We start from the raw sequence: 18,749 nt of genomic DNA, 5'->3' as shown, positions 1-18,749 counted from the left end.
CTAATTGTGTTATCTCATCTTGCCATAGTGGTCTTTCAGTCTCAACCTTACTCTGCCAATTGGTGTAAGAGCATTCCACTATTCTTATCCCATCCTGCATTCCACAGACCACAGACTGGCAGTGGTCTTCATGCTTTAACCCTTTCCATACTTTTGTGCTCTTTATTTTCCATAGCCCCCTTTGAGACCTACTGGTCTCACCTAGATAATGAAGACAATAAGCTCAGACCGCCAATACAATCAATGTAGGTCCCAACACAGACTAAATAATTTTCAGAGTCTGAGACTTAATGGGTTCATCCTCCCTTTCTGAGGTCCCTTGGGTCCAAAAGCCTGTCCTCTAATAACCAGAACAGGAAAAAAAAACCACGATCCCTCACAATCTAGGACCCGCACATTCTTCAGAAGTATCATTGATGTGCCCCCATGGACATATTTCTTGCACCATTGAGGTTGTCAGATCATAATAGTAGAGCAATGGGACTCCGTCAGAGGAGGAAGCACTTCCGGAGTAGCTGAAATGACCACAAGTTGCTGTGTTTTGCCCAAATATTTATGGTCCCAATCTTGTCATAATGACACTCAATAGGTGAGGCTAACTTTACTAACTGTGTTATCTCATCTTGCCATGGTGACCTTTCAGCCTCAACCTTACTCTGCTAATTGGTGTAAGAGCATTCCACTATTCTTATCCCATCCTGCATTCCACAGACGCCTTGCAACAGATCGGCAGTGGACTCCATACTTTAACCCTTCCCATGCTTTCATGCTCTTTATTTTCCATATTATCCACTGAAGTTCCAGCAGGCTGGCAAGGATAACATGAAGCAGCAAAACTCCTATGCAATCTCTTGACCCCTTTGGAATTCTGAGACCATTGGGAATGTCCCACATCAGCGACAACAGAAAAAAATAACTTTGCACAGAGGAAGAACCAACTGGAGTTTGACAATAGAAACCAGTGGAAAGAACAGAAGCCAGATAGCATACAGGTCGAGAAAGGCTTATCAGAAAGGTTGGCTCTTCATCAGTTCTTACTGCAGGTCCACAACTATGTTTTCTCCAATCTGTGTGAGTGTGCAGCAGCATGGAGGTTACCACACAAAGCATATTCCAGGACATATAAAGTGTGCGCAGGTCACATAAAAACAATGAAAGAGACTGAATACTGAGAAATGTCGTGGGCTACACTCAGAAACAATACATTTCACATCAAGCATGGGTCCATACCCAAGGCATTAATAATTCTCTCTCATCCCTTTGTGTTCCCTCCCCCATCAGATGCTTGCATTTACTTCTAAGTTCAAGAACCTTTTAAGAAAACAATTGAACTTGGAACCCTGTGCTCCGTCGGCCATGGTGTGCACCACAAGAGCCGTCAGGCTGCAGGCAACTGGAGAAGCAATAGGCGGGGGGGTGGGGGGGGGGGGGGGTGGGTAGTGAAACAGCTGCTACATCCTGGTAAGGAGCATGATGGCAAGTGAATACACACATTCCTGACATTACACAGCACTTGGCTGCAACTCCGATATGCCCCTGTTGCAGCGGAATCCAAACTCATCTCAAGTAGGTCAACGTGCTTCAGGTATTCACAAGGAGAATGCAGTTGCCTAATTTGTCCAGTCAGTGGAGTCATGCAACTTGCATTTGACAAGCTTGTAAAGTTACACGTGAAATCACTTCTGTTCCCTCTCTCACTTCCTTGTCACCTTTTCAAGACGTGATTCAGTGGAGCAGAGATAACCACTTAAAAGAGGAACAGTCCCCTGTGCTGGTCAACGCATATTAACTCAAAAACCTATTCTTCTGTATGCAAAGACACCTAACACAGCCATACGGATACTTAAAGAGAGACACACATATACGTAACACATAGCAACTCAGGTCCTCTTAGCATTCAGAATTGAAACATCTTTGCAGCAGTTCAATTATTTTGCATTCGCATTTAAAAGGGAGACATCAGGGGAAAGGCATTACAAATTTGGAACTCTCATGCTCCAAACTTCAATTTAACTGACCTCATCTAATCCCAAAAATCCAAACTTTTAATGGCAGCCATTATTTTGGAATTCCTTTCTCGCAAGAAAATAATCTGGCATTTAGAAACTGACAAAACCCAGACCCCTACTATGAATTACAGATGTTCTTGTCGGATATTTCGATGTGGGCCAACATGTCTGCCAACCTGCAACAGCTCAAAGAGTGGTGAGGGGAACAACAGGTTAACGCAGTGTTCAGCTCCAAACAAAAAAATAACAGCAAAACTCCATGTTCTAAATCAAGTAGTGAGACCTTTAATAGTCAACAATATTGCTGGACCAAATATGAGGCAGAATCAAAGGAGGATGAGTGTGACTGTATGTGTATGCCCGTGCAATGAGAATATACAGTACACCACAGCAAGCAACCCGTGCACAGAAGCTGACAGCAGAGAAAACAGCATAGGGAAAGAGAGAGCAGACACCAGGTAAAGCAAAATGGGGAGAGAGGGAGAGCCGACACCAGAGAAAACAGCATAGGGAGAGAGAGAGCAGATACCAGAGAAAACAGCATAGAGAGAGAGAGAGGAGACACCAGAGAAAACAGCATAGGGAGAAAGAGCAGACACCAGGTAAAGCAGAATGGGGAGAGAGGGAGAGCAGACACTAGAGAAAACAGCATAGGGAGAGAGAGCAGATACCAGAGAAAACAGTAAAGGGAGAGCAGATACCAGAGAAAACAGCATAGGGAGAGAGAGCAAATACCAGAGAAAACAGCATAGGGAGAGAGAGCAAATACCAGAGAAAACAGCATAGGGAGAGAGAGCAAATACCAGAGAAAACAGTAAAGGGAGAGCAGATACCAGAGAAAACAGCATAGGGAGAGAGAGCAAATACCAGAGAAAACAGCATAGGGAGAGCAAATACCAGAGAAAACAGCATAGGGAGAGAGAGCAGACACCAGAGAAAACAGTAAAGGGAGAGAGAGCAAATACCAGAGAAAACAGCATAGGGAGAGAGAGCAGATATCAGAGAAAACTGCATAGGGAGAGAGAGAGAGAGGAGACACCAAAGAAAACAGTAAAGGGAGAGAGAGCAGATACCAGAGAAAACAGCATAGGGAGAGAGAACAGACACCAAAGAAAACAATAAAGGGAGAGATAGCAGACACCAGAGAAACCAGCATAGGGAAAGAGAGAGCAGATACCAGAGAAAACAGCATAGGGAGAGAGAGAGAAAGGAGACACCAGAGAAAACAGCATAAGGAGAGAGAGCAGACACCAGAGAAAACAGCATAAGGGAGAGAGAACAGACACCAGAGAAAACAGCGTAGGGAGAGAGAGCAGACACCAGAGAAAACAGCATAGGGAGGGAGAGCAGACACCAGGTAAAACAGAATAGGAGAGAGAGCAGACACCAGGTAAAATAGAATGGGGAAAGAGCACACGGCAGGTAAAGCAGAATGGGGAGAGACAGCAGCCACCAGAGAAAACAGCATATGGAGACAGAGCAGAGAGCAAATAAACAGAAGCAGGGAAGACAGAGCAGACTGCAGATCAATCAGAATGATGAGAGAGCGCTCACAACAAATAGAACAGCATAGGGAGAGAGATAGACACCAGATAAAACAGCATGGGGCGAGAGAGCAAAAACCAAATAAAACAGTGTGTGGAGAGACAGTGCAGACAGCAGATAAAACAGAATGATGCGAGGGAGCAGATACCAGATAAAATAATGCAGGGATAGAGAGCAGAAGCCAGGTAAAACAGAATGGGGAGAGAGAGCAGACACCTGACAAAACAGCATGTGAGAGAGAGTGCAAGCAGATAAAACAGAATGGAAAGAGAAAGGAGACACCAGATAAACCAGTGTGTGGAGAGAGAGCAGATACCAGATAAAACAGAATGAGGAGAGGGAAAGCGTTCACCAGATAAAACATTGAGGGGGTGGGGGTAATCCGATGTAAGATAAACTGTGTGTGTGTGTGTGTGTCTGAAGGTGAGTCACTGTATCCCAAAAACAGACTCTGCCTTCCCTTACCAGATGCTGCCAGAGCTACGAGTTTTCCCAGCAATTTCGGTATCTGATTTCCAGCATCCACAGTTTTACCCCTGTACACAACTTGGTCTGGAGTGCTTCCAAAGAGCTAAAACATCCCTAGCCTACATCACATCTAACTCTGACAGGCATGCAACAGCAAAGGCTGCCTCTCCATCTCAGTGTAAGTGAAGAGACGATGCATCTTTGGTTCGGATTAATGCATACCCAGTTTTCCCTCAATGAAACCCACTTTCTGTTTCTAAAGCAAACTAGCCCAGGGTGTTGAAAATCTGAAATATCCTGGCCACTTTTAGTTGTCTTGTCTAAACTTGACATTGTTTGAATATTAAGTGCTGCAAATGTTGTCTTAACTAGATGCTCACCAGCCTTCATCAAAGCTGCACAAAATAAAGGCAGGATTTTGATGGTCAGGATCCTGAGCCTCTTGTGTTCTGAGGGACGGATATGAGAACTTCATTCTATTCCAGGCCCAAGCGGATGATCCACAGAATATCTACCAATCAGCAGAAATGAGATCGGGCCAGCCAGGTGCTCTGTCAATTAAACCATGCAGAGTATGTACTGAGGATTTAATCTCTGACGTCAGACATCCTGAAGTATAATATATGGAGCTGCAACAGCAGCATTAGCACCACATCGCAGCCGTGGACAGAAATACTTCACTGGCAAACTGTGCCGTGTTTATTTCTGGCCCACACCAAGTTGCCCAGGCCCAGGAATCCTGCAATGCAGGCAACGCTGTAGCATTTCAGCCTCTTGCAGAAAAGCCAGCCACGCATCACCAGGTCATATCCACTGGAAAGGTCGGCCACAGAGAAATTTTACTGAAATGTCACAATTCTTTCACAAAGCAGGGTATTTTCTCTCCCCTACTCTTGGGAAATAAAAACCTTGCTGTCGGTGGCAGGAAGCATTGGCTGGGAGTTCTCGACTATCGACAAGTTGCTCACTGGGTTCAATGTTAAAGAGAGGATCCAGGTTGGATGTGCGAGTCCTCAAGATGGTAATTGATAAGTGGACCTGCTACATCCAGATTGTACATTGCTTTAATATCCATTGTATAGGTGCAAAAACATATGCAACACACAAGATCCTCTTTGCAGAATATGCAAATTTCTCTTATGCTAATTTCATATTTGTATATTTGGGGTGGTGGGCTTTTTTTTAAATTTGGGTATCATTGGTGAGGCCAGTGTGTTATTGCCCACTCCCCAATGCCATGGAGAAGGTGATGGTGAGCTGCCACAGTCCACATCAGAGATATGGACCAGAATATTTTGCAATGCAAGGTTTCCCTCCCTACATAGCTCAGACAACCAACTGCCCTGCCCCAACTATTTTATACTTAGAGGGCAGCATGGTAGCTCAGTGGTTAGCACTGCTGCCTCACAGTACCAAGGACCAGGGTTCAATTCCAGCCTTGGGTGACTGTGTGGAGTTTGCACATTCACTCTGTGTCTGTGTGGGTTTCCTCCGGGTGCTCCAGTTTCCTCCCACAGTCCAAAGATGTGCAGATTAGGTGGATTGGCCATGGTAAATTGCTGGAAATGTGTTGCTGGAAAAGCGCAGCAGGTCAGGCAGCATCCAGGGAACAGGAGAATCGACGTTTCGGGCATAAGCCCTTCTTCAGGAATGGGGAAAGTTTGTCCAGCAGGCTAAGATAAAAGGTAGGGAGGAGGGACTTGGGGGAGGGGCGTCGGAAATGTGATAGGTGGAAAGAGGTCAAGGTGAGGGTGATAGGTCAGACTGGGGTGGGGCGGAGAGGTCGGGAAGAAGATCTCAGGTTAGGAAGGCGGTGCTGAATTTGATGGATTTGACTGAGACAGGGTGGGGGGAGGGGAAATGAGGAAACTGGTGAAATCCAAGTTCATCCCTTGTGGTTGGAGGGTTCCTAGCCGGAAGATGAGGCGTTCTTCCTCCAACCGTCGTTTTGTTGTGGTCTGACGATGGAGGAGTCCAAAGACCTGCATATCCTTGGTGGAGTGGGAGGGGGAATTGAAATGTTGAGCTACAGGGTGGTTGGGTTGGTTGGTCCGGGTGTCCCAGAGGTGTTCTCTGAAACGCTCCGCAGGTAGCCGGCCTGTCTCCCCAATATAGAGGAGGCCACATCGGGTGCAGAGGATGCAATAGATGATATGTGTGGAGGTGCAGGTGAATCTGTGGCGGATATGGAAGTTTCCTTTGGGGCCTTGGAGGGAGGTGAGGGGGGAGGTGTGGGCGCAAGTCTTGCACCTCCTGCGGTTGCAGGGGAAGGTGCCGGGAGTGGAGGTTGGGTTGGTGGGGGGTGTGGATCTGACAAGGGAGTCACGGAGGGAGTGGTCTTTACGGAATGCTGATAGGGGAGGGGAGGGAAATATATCCTTGGTGGTGGTGATATATTTCCCTCCCCTCCCCTATCAGCATTCCGTAAAGACCACTCCCTCCGTGGCTCCCTCGTCAGATCCACACCCCCCACCAACCCAACCTCCACTCCCGGCACCTTCCCCTGCAACCGCAGGAGGTGCAAGACTTGCGCCCACACCTCCCCCCTCACCTCCCTCCAAGGCCCCAAAGGAAACTTCCATATCCGCCACAGATTCACCTGCACCTCCACACATATCATCTATTGCATCCTCTGCACCCGATGTGGCCTCCTCTATATTGGGGAGACAGGCCAGCTACCTGCGGAGCGTTTCAGAGAACACCTCTGGGACACCCGGACCAACCAACCCAACCACCCTGTAGCTCAACATTTCAATTCCCCCTCCCACTCCACCAAGGATATGTAGGTCTTTGGACTCCTCCATCGTCAGACCACAACAAAACGACGGTTGGAGGAAGAACGCCTCATCTTCCGGCTAGGAACCCTCCAACCACAAGGGATGAACTTGGATTTCACCAGTTTCCTCATTTCCCCTCCCCCCACCCTGTCTCAGTCAAATCCATCAAATTCAGCACCGCCTTCCTAACCTGAGATCTTCTTCCCGACCTCTCCGCCCCACCCCAGTCTGACCTATCACCCTCACCTTGACCTCTTTCCACCTATCACATTTCCGACGCCCCTCCCCCAAGTCCCTCCTCCCTACCTTTTATCTTAGCCTGCTGGACAAACTTTCCCCATTCCTGAAGAAGGGCTTATGCCCGAAACGTCGATTCTCCTGTTCCCTGGATGCTGCCTGACCTGCTGCGCATTTCCAGCTCTGATCTCCAGCATCTGCAGACCTCACTTTCTCCCCATGGTAAATTGCCCATAGAGTTCAGGGATGTGCAGGTTTGGTGGATTAGTCAGGGGTAAATGTAGACTAATAGGGCAGGGGAATGGGTCTGGGTGAGTTACTCTTTGGAGGGTTGGTGTGGACTTATTGTGCTAAATGGCCCGTTTCCACACAGTAGGGATTCTATGATGATGATTAACTGGCTTAAGGCTGCCCCTCAGCTACCAAAAAACCTGCTTTAACCACAGCTTTGTTGTACCAGTGGTGTCAGATTTGTCCAAGAGTCACACCAGACTCAAAACATTAACTCTGTTTCTCTCTCCACAGATGCTGCCAGACATGCTGAATTTCTCCAGCAATATCTGCGTTTGTTTCAGATTTCCAGCAACCAAAGATGTGCAGGTTGGGTGAATTGGCCATGTTAAATTGCCCATAGTGTTCAAGGATGTGTAGTTTAGGTGCATTAGTCAGGGGAATGAGTCTGGGTGGGTTACTCTTCAGAGGGTCAGTATGGATTTGTTGGGCCTAATGTTTCCACACTGTAGGGATTCTATGATTCTATCCACAGTACTCTGTTTTAATTAGCTTGTTTACAGATACTTATCGCAAAATATAAAAATACAAACAACTTCCATATTGAACAGATGCAAGTGCTATTTTTTCTCAAATGTTTGAACTTAACAATGCAGAGCCACTTCCAATTTTTCAAAATGACCCAGAACAAAACTTGTAGGCAGTATGGAATATGTGACAAAATGATATATCATAGTGGGGACAGACAGGCTTCAAGATGATATAGACAGTACAGTGAAATGGTTAGGGGTATGGCAAACAAAGTTCAGAATATTAATATGGAAAGACTAAAGGTTATTCAGCTGCTAAAAGTAAGCACACCGGTGCAGTAGGCAGTAAAGATAACAAAAAGTATGTTAGCCTTCATAGCGAAAGGATTCGAGTATAGGAGCAGGGATGTCTCGCAGCAATTTTACAGGGCATTGGTGAGGCCATGCCTGGAAAATTGTGCGCAGTTTTGGTCTCCTTATCTGAAAAAGGATGTACTTGCTATAAACAGAATGCAGCAAATGTATAACTAATTGATTCCTGGATGGCAGGACTGGTGTACAAGGAGCAGGTGAGTGGGTTAGGATTGTATCCATTGGAGTTGAGAAGAATTGGAGGCGGGGGGGGGGTCGATCTCAGAAACCAATAATATTCTAACAGGACTACACTGGTTGGATGCAGGAATGAAGATCCTGATGATGGGAGAGTCCAGAACTAGGGGTAATAGATTAAGGATAAGGGATAAATCTTTTAGAATTGAGGTGAGAAGAAATTTCTTCACCCATAGAGTGGTGAGCCTGTGGAATTCACGGCCACTTCAAGTGATTGAGACCAAAGCATTATGCGTTTTCAAGAAGAAGGCAGATATAGCTCTCGTGGCTAAAGGGATCAAGGGATATGGGTGGAGGGTAGGATTAGGATACTGAGCTCGATGATCATATTGAATGGTGGAGCAGGAGTCAAGTGGCCGAGTCCTACTCCTATCTTCTATAACTCGCATATTTGTGAAGTATTGATGAAAACTTTGATGTCTACATGCAAAACTCTGGAAAGATGCCAAGCCAAAATGCTAAGGTGGTGTTTTAAAAAACATGCAGGCTACTCGGAAGAATAAATAATATATAAATAATAATGGCAGTAAATATGAAGAAAGCAGGCTGGAAATTTACAATTCACTGTAGAGGCCACACCCGGAATATTATGGACAATTCTGGGTAACACATTTCGGGAATGATGTAAAGGCTTTAGAAAGGGTCCATACATTTACCAGAATGTTACCAGGATCGAGGTACCTCAGATATAAAGAGTAGTTAGGCCTGTTAAGAGGTGTTCTGAAGTGAACAAACAAAGCTTTCCTGATAACTAAGAGATTTTGGTAAAAGTGAGGAGATAAAAGCGATTCCCTCCAGTGAGTGGTCTAATAACCACAGATCCAAAATATACTTGTAGAAAGATCTGGAGGGAAAACGGGGAGAAATTTATCGTTGTTGGGATCTGGGACAGTCAAACTGAAAACATGGTTGGACAGCAGAGTCCATACATTGTTAAAAGGGATTTGAACAGCTATCTGAGAATGTAGAACTTACACACAGCTATGAACAAAGTGTGGGGATGTTGAACTGAGGACAGCTGCTCTTCCAAAAAGCAAGCACAGGTTGATGGGCTCTTTCTGAGCTGTAATTTCCTATGATTCTATAGCAGAGTCTATGAGGCTCTGAATGATGAAGGACATGTAGAGGCACGTCAGTAATTAGTAATTGCTTTGCATGCAAAGGGTGGATCAACATCAAGTCCATTGTGATCTTTGGGTCAGCTTTTTCTAAATCTCTTACAGCAAGCTTTGGCTAACCCTGTTTTTCCCTTTAACACATCATTCCCCCAAGTGCTTCCAAGTGATTCAAAAGTGACTGAGGTCGGCATGGTGGTCTTTCATTAATGATGCCTCAAGCTGCACCTTCTTGTTCTATGACCTGATTAACTAATATAAAACAGGAGAAAAATCTAAAACAAAGGTCATTGGAATTATTCAAATTCACAAATGCTTTTTTGAGGACCATCCAATCTGTTTTTTGAGCGCAGGAATATCATGAGCAGAGTGGATAATTTTATAAATGCCATGTCAATTGAGTGTATCTATGTGCCTGCCTACTGGAATTAATATCCACTGACACTAACTGGAGTAAGATTAAGGTCCATTACGACGTTTCATGTGGCAACGTTCTGCCTTTAGAACCTGCAAAAATATTTTATGTTAAACCTCTCCTGGATAGAGTGTCCTGATATGTGTTTCTTCCCACAGGTTCCCTGCCTGAATTATGATTCACACACACATCCTGTTGTTCGATTGGAGAGTTCTTTGTGATTCCTTATCTGTGTTGTTGCCTGTCATTTACCAGGACCTGCTCAAAGTCTGCCACATGGTCTTTTCATTTGATGATGCCAATAGAACTCTAGTCATGTGTCAGTGGGTGTTCAGCTTGTAGTCAACACCTTTCACTAACATAAAACGATAGTGCTCACCCACAACAACACTAGAAATAGCTCGAGTATGTGATGGACTCCCACCAGAGCATACCTCTGCTCAGACAGAATTTCACACTGGTGTCAGCTCCCAAAACCTCCATCAGGAATCTCAGCCCTACAATCCCTCCAACAGCAGAGGTTGGAGTGCATGAATCCACCCACAATGATATTCCAAAGTTATATTTTACATTTGCTTTTAACTTCTTTTTTTTTCTGATAGTGCCCCTTTAAGGTATTAAAGGCACAACTGGTCCACTATTCACTCAAATGGGTGCAAGAACACCACCTCGGGATTGCAGGCAATATGGGAAGGCGTGCACTTGCCCACTAACTAACCAGGCATGAAAGAGCTGTGAAATAAAATGCAAATCTTGAGTATCTAAAAAAAAATCCTGAAAGACATCTTGGGCACACACAGCAGGTATAATGGCATTTGTGAAAACAGAAATGTCAGATTAATGTTTCAGGTGCAAACCGTTTGTCACAGCTGGCAATGGAAAATTGGTCCGTGGCAAAATGACAGTGAATGTTTATTATTTACTTTTCATTACCTTGTACATTTTCACACTATGTTTAGTTTTGACAGTTCACAGAACAGTGTTAAAAGGTACACAGAGCCATTTTGAGAAGAAGCCAGTCAGGAGCTCAGTGATCTGTTCTTCAGCACTTTATGTATGTTTTCCCTCAGAGATATTAGCTCTCCCTTTCCCCAATCACATACATTTTTAAATGTATTTACCATCGGCCTCACAATTGCTGAATGATTTTATCTTTATTGATTCAGGAGATTTGGGCATTGCTGCCTGGGTCAGAATTTCTAATTGCATTTCGCAGAGCTGCCATCAGGGCATACAGCAGTTCATTCGCAGTAGGTACACCCACAGTGCCAGTAAGGGGGCAGTTCATTCGCAGTAGGTACACCCACAGTGCCAGTAAGGGGGCAGTTCATTCGCAGTAGGTACACCCACAGTGCCAGTAAGGGGGCAGTTCATTCGCAGTAGGTACACCCACAGTGCCAGTAAGGGGGCAGTTCATTCGCAGTAGGTACACCCACAGTGCCAGTAAGGGGGCAGTTCATTCGCAGTAGGTACACCCACAGTGCCAGTAAGGGGGCAGTTCATTCGCAGTAGGTACACCCACAGTGCCAGTAAGGGGGCAGTTCCAGGATTTTGACCCAGTGACACTGAATGAATGGCGATATATTTCCAAATCAGGAGCGTGAATAACTTGAAGGGGAACTTGCAAGCGATGCTTTTCCCATGTACCTGTTGCCTCTGTCCTTCCAGATGGTCTTGCTCATAGAGCCATCAAGTCTTGGTGAATTTCTTCAATGCATCTTGCAGATAGTATGCATTGCTACTACTGAGCATTGTAGAGGGTGTGATTGTGTGTTGATGATGTGCCAATCGTATGGACTGCTTTGTCCTGGATGGTGTCAAGCTTGTTGATTGTTGTTGGAGCTGTACTCATCCAGGCAAGTGGGGAGTATTCCATAAATTCCTGAGCTGTACCTTGTAGTCAGGCTTTAAGGAATGAAGAGGTTAGTTACTCATTGCAGATTCCTAGACTCTGGCCTGCTTTTGTAGCCATTGCATTTGTACAGCTAGTCCACTCTGTTTCTGACCAAGGCATAAGAGATGCAGCAAAATGTTTCCAATGGCTAGCTACCTGACAAAGGAGCAGTGATGTGAAAGCTTGTACTTCCAAATAAACCTGTTAGACTATAACCTGGTGTTGTGTGGCTTTTAACAATGTCAAGCTTGACCTTGCTGGACTTCTCATCAGTTCCTGCCACAAATTTCACCATCGCCTATGTCGCTCAGTCCACAATCTCAGTAATAGTGACAATGGAACTAATGATTGATGGATAAAACTAACGTTGGGGGTCATGAATGTCCTTGAAGGAAATCTGCAATCCTTACTTGCTCTGGCCTACATATGTCTCCAAATCCACAGTAACATGGTCACAAAACAATTAGGAATGGGCTACAAATGTCAATTCACCAGTGGCATCTACATCTCAAGAAAGAAGTTAAATAAACCTCACATATTGCTACTGTAGCATCTAACCAGGGAATGACATCTGGTCACTTCATAGCAAGGGAAGAAAGACAACAAGAAAGGCATTCGAAAATTAAGTACCATTTTTCTTTGTTTTCTATGATTATACCTGCTTCAATATGTCCAATTTGACATGTTGTAAATCCAAACATTCTTGACGATGTCTTTTTTTCTGGCATTTCCAGTCTAACACACAGATTACACCATTTCAAGCACAGTGTGAAAAATATGGCAGTGAGAAAGATATTTGATTCCATGCATTTATACAATAATAGCAAACTATAAAAAGAGAAAGTCATAACAGAAGTGCAGCATGTGTCAGCTCTTATCATTGCAGATCTTCTAACTCAACAACTTGTTGCAATTGTCACCCATTATTTTTATCTTTGATATATATGTGTGTAGGTGTTTATGATCCAACCCTGATTTTGTCATTTTATGCCTTGGACCATATTGGAATATAGTAGCCATCAAGTTATTTTATTTGGACATCCAAAACTAGACTCATGTTGAAAAAGGCATGCTGTTATGGATGGGACTCTATAGGTTTAGTTCCTGGGATAAGTGATTCAGCGAGAAAGCTCTTTACTGTGGCAATTGTCGAGGGTCAGTTCTTGCACCGTGTATGTGACAGAAGATCTATCAGCTAAAAGTATTCAAAATCAATATAGGCACATTAGTCAGAGGGAAATGATTCTGGGTGGGTTACTCTTCGGGGTCGGTGTGGACTTGTTGGGCCGAAGGGCCTGTTTCCACACTGTAGGGAATCTAATCTAACCTGTTATTGGCTATTCTAGAACAACATCATCCATGATATAGTAAGGTGCAACTTATCCACCATAATGTTCCCAATGGATAAGAATGCTTCTTTCAAAGCAGAGGATTCTAGTCAAGTAAATCCTTTTTTTTTCATCTGCCTCTAGATTATAAAGTCAGAAAATTATAAAGCACAGAGACAGATCCTTTGGTCCAACTCGCCCATGCCGACCAGATATCCTAAATTAATCTAGTCCCATTGCCAGTATTTGGCCATTATCCCTCAAAACCGTTCCTATTCATATACCCTTTCAAGTTTAACAATATCCTTCCTATAGCAGGGAGACCAGAATTGAATACAATATTTCAAAAGTCGCCTAACCAATGTCCTATGCAGTCGCAAAATTATATCCCTACTCCTGTACTCAATGCACTGACCAATAAAGGCCAAGCGTACCAAACGTCTTCTTTACTATCCTGTCTACTTGAGATTCCATTTTCAAGGAACTATGAACCTGTACCTGAAGGTCTCTCTCTTTAGCAAGACCCTACCATTAAGCGCATATATCCTGCCCTGATTCACTTCACCAAAATGCAACACCCCACATTGAAATTGCAGCTTCATACCTTATCAATGCATCAATACAGTTGTTCAAAAAATACTTTTTTTTTACTTTTATTCACTCTCAGGACATGGGCATCACTGGTTGGCCAGCATTATGCCAGGGAAAAAGTATAGATTTAAAAAACTAAAAGGGCCAAACGACTTGGTAATGTGGTAGATTGCTGACCCCATGTCCAATATTACAATGCAAGCCCAGAGATAGCAGCTGAACAACCTGTTAACATATTTCTCACTGAGTGTGAGTGACAGAGTTTGGTGCTTGGAGGCTTGGGGAAGCAATTCACAATGTCAACATATTACCGTCACTTGAATTAAAATGCAAGGTGGGCCAAAAACGTGAAAAGAAGAACTTAAAATTATCACGATTAAAAGTTTTTATAATTGTAAAACTAGGACAAATTCAGATTAAAAATCTGGCGATTTTAATGACCAAAAATGAGCAGGAGGAGGAGAGAAACCTCCTAGAATATTAGCAACCATGCAGCTGAGTTCTGTCCCATAACCTTTGGAAGTGGCTTCACATAGGCAAGACATAACAACACAACAGGTTATGTTTTATGGTACATTTATTTAATTGGTGAAAAGATATCCAATCTTGTTTGAGATGTCGGCAGAGGAGTAGGTGAAAAAACTCCACAGAGGCCGGTATCCCGTCACCAAGTCACCCTTCATTTACACGTGGAAAGTCTTTGACACTGATCCAACTTCCTCAGAGCCAGTTCTCAAAGTGAGCAGAACCTCTGACACTCTTGTTTATTTCTGTCGGCCAGGGCTCCCTGATTGGATCAGATTAACAGCCCTAATCAGAGAACTCATAGTCTGTAAGGTCCACTTAGCTGACCTCATTACAATCACCACAGGAGGGAGCCTCTGATTTTAAAACCAGGAAGGCCTGTGCCTCTGTGAAATTCCCCCCTCATCTTCATACTCAGGTAAGCCAACTATTTCATCATACACTGTGCAGAAGTTCACCCAAAATATTTACATGAATGAATGAATGATTTATTGTCACATGTATCTAGGGAGATCCAGTGAAAAATGTTCTGTTGCCACAATCCAGTGCAATTGAGGTAGAAAAGGCTGAGGTACACCAACTGAGGTATCAAAGAATAAAAATAAAACACTTAAATACAGTCCATCTTCATCGGTCAGGGTCCCAAAAGTGGCTCCAGAACTTATGCAAGGTCTCTGCAAGCTCTCTGCTCCAGGTCTACCACAGCCAGGAGTCCCTGCTCTGCCATCGCTACAGCCAACACCTCACCGCCAATTCCTGGAATCCAAGCCTCAGGTCTATGAAGCCAGGAATCCCTGCTCCAGTCACCACCACACTGCTCCAGTCCCCCCATGACATTAGAAAGATGAAGAAAAGAAGAAGAGAAAGAAATATAGCCAAAAAGGAGAGAGGAAAAAAGAATGCATCCGGACTGAAGTGGACAGCCCACCGTGCCGGCACTACCACCTTGACCATGGGATACTGGGCAGGATCAGAAATGGCAGCAGTAAGTGTGTTGTTAATTGTACTTTTGTTAACATTTAACTGCATTCAGATGGATAACACTAACTGGGGAAATCACCTCAGTTCAGAATAGAAGTTAAGTGAAATTATGACTGTTGGCTAAGAAGATGCAGGTGTTCCTATGTTATTAAATGCTTCCACATGTCAAAAGGTGAGAGACCAAGTTCCTTCTGTGGAGTCAGAAAGACTCAACAGATCTTTAAAAATGGCAGAGTGGAATGGAAGGTGGAAATCCTGTCACAGCTCCAATATTTCAATTTTTTGCCAGCAGGCACAAGTTGGGTGGCAACCATTCTGGCTGTTACAAGGGCCTTGCCCAACATTGTGGGAATCACAAATTGATCCCAGATGAGCCCTTGTTATATAGGGGCGGCACCCACGGGTGACTGTCTGCATGGAGTTTGCACATTCTCCCTGTGTCTGTGTAGGTTTCCTCTGGGTGCTTCAGTTTCCTCCCACAGTCCAGAGATGTGCAGGTTATGTGGCTTGGCCATGTTAAATTGCCCATAGTGTTCAGGGATGTGCTGGTTAGGTGTATTGGCCATGTTAAATTGCCCATAGTGTTCAGGGATGTGCTGGTTAGGTGTATTGGCCATGTTAAATTGCCCATGGTGTTAGGGATGTGCAGGTTAAGTGGTTTGGCCATGTTAAATTGCCCATAGTGTTAAGGGATGTGCTGGTTAGGTGGTTTAGCCATGTTAAATTGCCCATGGTGTTCAGGGATGTGCAGGTTAAGTGGTTTGGCCACGCTAAATTGCCCATAGTGTTCAGAGATGTGCAGGTTAGGTGGTTTGGCCATGCTAAATTGCCCATAGTGTTCAGGGATGTGCAGGTTGGGTGGTTTGGCCATGCTAAATTGCTCGTAATGTTCAGGGATGTGCTGGTTAGGTGAATTAGCCATGTTAAATTGCCCGTAGTGTTCAGGGATGTGCAGGTTAGGTGGATTGGCCATGGTAAATTGCCCATAGTGTTCAGGGATGTGCAGATTAGGCGTATTAGCCATGTTAAATTGCCCATAGTGTTCAGGGATGTGCTGGTTAGGTGGATTGGCCATGTTAAATTGCCCATGGTGTTCAGGGATGTGCAGGTTAGGTGAATTGGCCATGTTAAATTGCCCGTAGTGTTCAGGGATGTGCAGGTTAGGTGGATTGGCCATGTTAAATTGCCCATAGTGTTCAGGGATGTGCAGGTTAGGTGATTTGGCCATGTGCTGGTTAGGTGGTTTGGCCATGTTAAATTGCCCATAGTGTTCAGGGATGTGCAGGTTAGGTGTATTAGCCATGTTAAATTGCCCATAGTGTTCAGGGATGTGCAGGTTAGGTGTATTAGCCATGTTAAATTGCCCATAGTGTTCAGGGATGTGCAGGTTAGGTGGATTGGCCATGCTAAATTGCCCATAGTGTTCAGGGATGTGCTGGCTTCACCTGACAAAGGAACAGCACTCTGAAAGCTTGTGATTTCAAATAAATCTGTTGGACCATTACTTGGCGTCATGTGACTTCTGACTCTGGCTAGGTTGATTAGCATTGGGAAATGCAAGGCTACAGTGATAGAGTTGGTGGCTTGGGGGGGTGGGGGGGGGGTGGTGTCTGGATGGGATGCTTTTCAGACAATTGGTGCGGACTATATGGACCAAATGGCCTGCTTCCACACTATAGGGGGTTCTCTGATTCTATGATGGACATTCTTGAAAAGTATACAAGCTCAGTTTGAGTACCGTAATATTAAGTTTCTTAAATGCTCCACCCTTTAAATATTGAAAGAAAAGGCTGGAGGCATTAGTGCTAATTTTAAAAAGGTCCCTTTTGGACCATGTTGAGTGACAAGCCATCTGGTGCAGGTTTGAAAAAAAATCCATTCGCATCTGTTCACGGAGTTTCAATGGATCTCTCGTTGACATTTCCCCAAGAGCTATAATGATGCAGTTATGAATACCTGACCACCTTTTAAACGCTACAGTCATTTCTGTGGAGATTCTGAGTTCACAGTTTGACTCACAGTTTAAAGTGGCTACTGAAGGATGACCCGCCTTTGACATGGGGTCTGAATCGAAGTTTGCTTTGATAGCAGATCAGCTACTTGTCATGACCAGACCCCAGATGAAGTTTCCCAAGAGATTCCTGTTCCCGGAGGGATACCACAAGTTGTCAAGCTCACGGGTGGGGAGATTTGAGCGGTCTCCCCTTCTTTATTCACGCATCCCTTAGGTTTGTTACAAGTACATCTCCAAGCCAGTCAATGTTCAAGACCTACCCCAGTAGGATTAATGCAAAGAAAGCAGTTGGCACCAGTCATGTGATTTCTAGGACGACCTTCACCAAAAAGAATTCCAACGCCCACAGGGAACCTCTTTCAAGAAACTACTCTCGGTTTGTCCACGAAAACTTGAAATAAATTGCTTTTTCAATAATCCCTCAAGCAATGTCTTCAGGCAATATTTTAAATATAATGCACTATCACAATAATGTAGATTGTGGAGAGCTCCAGGAGGAGCCAGCTCCAAGGAGTCTCCTATTTTAACGGAAAAATAATGTCCCACCAGCACTGCCAAAAGAAACGTTTTGGGCACTGAATACAATCTGAACCTCTGGATAAATTCAAATGTATTTACAAAATCTAAAATCTCGTTCAAAAACTTCCACTTCTTTTTTACTTGTGTGTACGTTGACAGCTACAAATATTGTTTTTACTGTCAATTCACAAATTTCAGTTTTTGCATCCTTTTAATTTCCATTCATAGAGGAGTGAGTTAGCGCAGAATGGTTAGACATTATTAACTCAGGATCTGTACTGCAAATAAAACTCTTCTTCTATTCACATGTGGCTCTTTTCTTTAAACGTTCACAAAGGTATTAATTAAATCTCACACCATGCTGTTACATACAGTGAATAGTTGAACATATCTTTAAGTCTGGTGTATAATCTTCCTGTAAAAACCAATATCACACAGGCCTGCTTTAAGTTATCATGACATTTAGAATACCCAGAATAATGAAACCATCATTTTAAAATGCTACTCAGTATTGAACAGCTGAGATTTTCAACTGCTTGAACAAGGAACTCATTTCTTGGATTCAAAAAAGCTTTAAACAGATCCTCCCCATGTAAATAAATTGCTTATAACATTGCTGATCTGAAAATAAGATATTCAGAATTTCATGAAACTATGATCAGACAGCTAACAACATTCAATATTACTGCAATAGAACCACGCAGCACATCAATTGATTCATCAGAGTCAATGTACTGAGCCGTCTGCACAGCTTGCTTTCTGATATGTACACTAACCACATGACCATGCATCAGAATGTGACCGTCATTTCAATGAGGAATAATTGCAATTAAATATTTACGATACCTATCACTTAGCATGTTTGAATAGTCTTTGATTCAATTCATCACTTAATTCATTTCAGTATTTAATTCAGCAAAAGCTATTTATAGGTATGATCCCTGTATGAACACTTCCTGGA

General features: G+C 43.9%; 1 protein-coding gene across 6 annotated transcripts in view; it reads right to left on the bottom strand.

Moving 5' to 3' along the window:
• The window catches only part of slc8a3 (solute carrier family 8 member 3), a 504,604-nt gene that overhangs the window by 475,283 nt on the left and 10,572 nt on the right, over positions 1-18,749 (bottom strand). The window contains exon 1 of one of the 6 annotated variants that reach the window (XM_087990080.1): positions 4,403-4,421. The exons of the other annotated variants lie outside the window; for them this stretch is intronic. The gene's annotated coding sequence lies outside the window, so the exon portion shown is untranslated. Of the gene's footprint in view, positions 1-4,402; positions 4,422-18,749 lie in introns of those variants that run through there. 6 annotated transcript variants of the gene reach the window in all.

The sequence above is a fragment of the Chiloscyllium plagiosum genome, unplaced genomic scaffold (assembly GCF_037043375.1).
Source record: "Chiloscyllium plagiosum isolate Xiang-an unplaced genomic scaffold, Cpla_swu_hap1 HiC_scaffold_8, whole genome shotgun sequence".
NCBI classification, from domain to species: Eukaryota; Metazoa; Chordata; class Chondrichthyes; order Orectolobiformes; family Hemiscylliidae; genus Chiloscyllium; species Chiloscyllium plagiosum.
This window is presented reverse-complemented; position numbering and strand designations above follow the sequence as displayed.